General features: G+C 41.5%; 1 pseudogene; it reads right to left on the bottom strand.

Moving 5' to 3' along the window:
- Positions 1–228: 228 nt before the first annotated feature.
- Positions 229–984, bottom strand: LOC101980862 (annotated as a pseudogene).
- Between the last annotated feature and the right edge of the window lie 3,242 nt (positions 985–4,226).

Here is a 4,226-nt window from a genome sequence, read left to right as displayed (position 1 = left end):
GCAATACACAAATTAATAGAAATGGGTTAATTTAAGATATAAGAGTTAGCTAGGAATGTAGATAAGTGATTGGCCAAGCAGGGTTTTAATTAATATGGTTTTTGTGTGATTGTTTTAGGCCTGGGTGGCTGGGAAATGAACAAGCTGCCTCCACTTACAGAATGACACCCAAACATTTTTTTGGAAGTTTTGTAATTATATTTATGTACAGAAAACTCAGCAGTACATTTAACCCAGGTTAGTGGCGAGTTCTTTGGCCTTTGCCTTTTCCAGCTTGGCAATTCGAGCCACAGATTTAGGACCCAGGACATTGCCTCCCCAGTGGCGGCGGATCTCATCATATCTGTCGTTGTAATTGGTCCTAATAGCTTCCACCAGCTTGGCCAGAGCACCCTTGTCTTCCGAGTTAACCTGTGTGAAGGCAACAGTGGTGCACGTCTTCCTATGGACCAGCCGCCCCAGCCTGGCCTTTCCCTTGATGATGCAGTAGTGGACCCCCGTCTTCCGACACAGGGCAGGCAGGAAGACCACCAGCTCAATGGGGTCTACGTTGTGGGCAATCACCACCAGCTGAGCCTTCTTGTTCTCTACCAAAGTGGTGACTGTATTGACGCCCGCTCGAAGGACAGCTGGTCTCTTAGTCGGGACATCCCCTTTGCCGGCAGCTTTCTTCTCAGCACGGGCCAGCAGCCTCTGCTTCTTCTCCTGCTTGGTCTCTGGCCTGTACTTGTGGGCAAGTTTAAGCAACTGGGTAGCTGTTTGCCGGTCCAGGGCCTAGGTGAACTGGTTAATGGCAGGGGGAACTTTGAACCGCTTATAGAGGATGGCCCTCTGCCGCTGCAGCCTAATGTAGCGGGGCCATTTGACGAAGCGCGTGAGATCTCTCTTGGGCTGGATGTCCTGTCCAATGCCAAAGTTCTTAGGCCTCTTCTCAAACAAAGGATTCACCACCTTCTTCCCCTTGGCCTTCTTTCCCTTGGGCATCTTGCCAGTCTGGAGGAGAGAGACACACTCAAACATTTGAAGCTGATGACTGCCACCTACTTTGGGTCCTGGTGCTTGTGTCTAGAGTAAAATAACTGAGACCATGCCTGAGGCTCAGTGCTCTCTGCCTGGGCAGGTGACAGGATCAGGTGTGCCAGGAGAGCATGGCAGATTCCCATCACAGTACACAGAGATATTTCCAGGCCACACAGTGGCATAGCAGATTTAGCTTTTACTCAGATACAAAGGGTTTATATGCTGCACAGTGCCACCCAGAGGTAAGGTCGTGAGGACGGCTCCCACCCAGCAGTCCCAGAGCTGGTGGGGAGCAACCTCCGCCATATTGAAAGCCAACGGGAGGTGGAGCCAGCATCCACAGCCTCTGTGACCAAGCTGCTTACCATTTTAACAGTGCTTCTGGTAAGAAAATTATTGTATACACATAAGAAAGACAGATTTAGACATAAAAGACCCCTAAATGAGACACAGTGTGTTTAAAAAAAATATACATAGGCCTGAGAGAGGGAGAAAAAAGAATATAGACAGTTCTAATATAAAAGGAGTACAGACAGTCATAGATCAAAGGAGTAAAGATAATAAAGTAAATAGTAAACTTGTAGAAAAAGTAATAGAGTGAGAAAAATAAGCCACGTAAAGATGGAATATACGCAAAGAGTCTGGATTATGTATGGTATTGTGTTTTCTTTGAATTTTTTGACTAAACGAGCTAAGTACAGAGAGATATTTGATTCTGTGGGCTGCTAAGATAAACCAGTATATATACTTTTAAGGCATCTTGATGTCACAATTTGGTTCTGAGGATGATTGCTTTGGAAAAAAGGTTCTGCTTTTATTTCCACAAAAGCTGAGAACCTGTGGATTCCTTCCAGGCTAATGTGGTTTGATGGACCAAGAGCCCCTGAAAGGTCTATGTGAACCCCAAAATTACTTCACCCAACAAAAAGCAAGAAGCAGTTTGGAGCAAACTATGACCAAATTCCCAAATAGTCTTTATAAATGTTGTTTACATTTAAAGGGTGATATGCTATAGACATGAATACTTTGCACTGGTTTGGATCTTGATTTATTGATATAAATTTAAGGTCAATTTTATAAGGTATTGTGTTTGTGCAAATCATTTAAAAATATAAGGTATAATTAAGAAATGCAGGTTAATAGTCATATAATAGACAAGCTTGTAGTCATGTTTGTTAGGTTTTCTAGATATATAGAGATATATTTCAGATGGATAGTTGGTCTCCAAACCTTTCAAAGACTAACAGATTATAGCATTTAAAATGTTTAAGAAATTAGAACTTTCCTTAACAATGAGACATGCCTGCTTCTGGCAGCAACAATCTTTTTCAAGAGGATGATGGGCATCAAAGAGGTTCCTTATGGAGTTGGTTAACCATTTGGGCAAGAAACTGTTCTTGCCTGGACTGCTTATGGTATGCTGTAAAGAACCATGATGAATAATAAGCGTGTTTAGATTTATTTCACTAATCAAGTTAAGAAGCACAAAGGACCCAAACTAACCAAGGCAACTAAACAAAGAGAGCTGGCAACATACCTGACCTCAAACATATAGCATCCACAACACTGCAGAAAACCCAATGCACAAGCCCACAGGACAGAACCATGCCTCACACAAATTGGACACTTACAAAGACACCCAAAGCATACAACCTATCATTCACTTAAATGACCCCTACCATTCACCTAAAATGATTCAAATTCCTGAAAATAAAACCACCAAAGAAAGCATGGTTGTCAGGGCACCAGTGTCAGGCATTTAGTTTTGGATATGACCCCCCACAGCAAGGGTGGACAGTAGAATTCTGTCAGCAAAGAGTAGTATCTGCAAAATAAGCATCCATAAAAGGGTTGATATGCAGAATATAGAAACAACTTAGAAAACACAACAAAAATAAGATTTGTAAGCAAACAAATGAACTGAATAGACATTGCTTGATGAAAAGATAAATGACCAAAATGAATGTAATTCTAAATGCCATTTGTCATCAAGAAAATGCAGGTCAGAACTGCAACACAACCTATTCAGAACATTTGTCATCAATAAGGCCAAAGATAACACATGCTGGTGAGGATGCAGAGAAGGGAAAAGGTTCACACAGTGGTGGCACGTATAAATTGGTGCAGTTATCACAGTAGACATGGTGGTTCCTCAAACATTTATATATAGAACTATTGATCTATTAAATATATATCCAAGGAAATAAAATAGGAAATCAACTAAGGTGTCCTTTGAAGAGTGAATGAAGAAAATGTGGTGTACAAATGCTGCTGTGAAACAATCTTTTGATATACTGTGAATATGAGTATTAATAAAGAGTAAACTGGCAAATAGCTAGGCATGAAGAGGTTAGGTGGGACTTGCAGACAAAAAGAAAGGGTATAGAAGAAGGTAGAGTTGCCAGATATGGAGAGAAACACATGTGGTAGAGTACAGATAAGAAATATGGGTTAATTTAAGTAGTAAGAGCTAGCTAGTAGCAAGCCTAAACTATCAACCAAGCATTTATAATTAATATTAAGTCTCTGTGTGTTTATTTGGGAGCTAGCTGGTGGTCCTGATGAAAATCTCTGGCTACAAAATACAAAGTAGAATATTAATCATAAAAATATGCAATCCTGTTATTTGCAGCAATATGGACACTATGCCAAATGAAATAGGAGAGGTACAGAGAGATCATAGAGTCACACATGTGGGGCTTACAGCGTGAGGCCAGGAAAAGACACATTGTCTGCTTCCTCCAAACAGGCCCTGCTTCCAACTTTTCACTACCTTCCAAAATGCATTCTTGTTATCTATCATTAGACAGAGAGTCTCATGGTCTAATTATCTCTGCAAACACCCTTGCAGACACCTGGGGCAGGCTCCCCCAATCCCTAGACATCTCTCAATTAACATAATTTCACAATTAAGATTAACCATTGTGCTGTCTTGAAAGAAAATGACCCCTAAAGGGAGTGGCACTATTAGGAGGTGTGGCCTTGTTGGAGGAAGTGTGTCACTGTGGGGGTAGACTTTGGGATCTCTTTTGCTCAAGCTTCCCTCAATGTCTATCAGTTGCCTGCAAGACATAGCACTCTCAGCTATTCCTCCAGTACCATATCTGCCTGCATGCTACCATGCTTCCACCATAACAGTAATGGACTGAGCCTCAAAAACTGTAAGCCACCCCAATTAAGTGTTTTCTTTTTCTTTTTTTTTTTTT

The sequence above is a fragment of the Microtus ochrogaster genome, unplaced genomic scaffold, assembly GCF_000317375.1.
Source record: "Microtus ochrogaster isolate Prairie Vole_2 unplaced genomic scaffold, MicOch1.0 UNK40, whole genome shotgun sequence".
NCBI lineage: Eukaryota > Metazoa > Chordata > Mammalia > Rodentia > Cricetidae > Microtus > Microtus ochrogaster.
The sequence above is the reverse complement of the archived record's forward strand: the minus strand, read 5'-3'. Positions and strand labels throughout refer to the sequence as shown.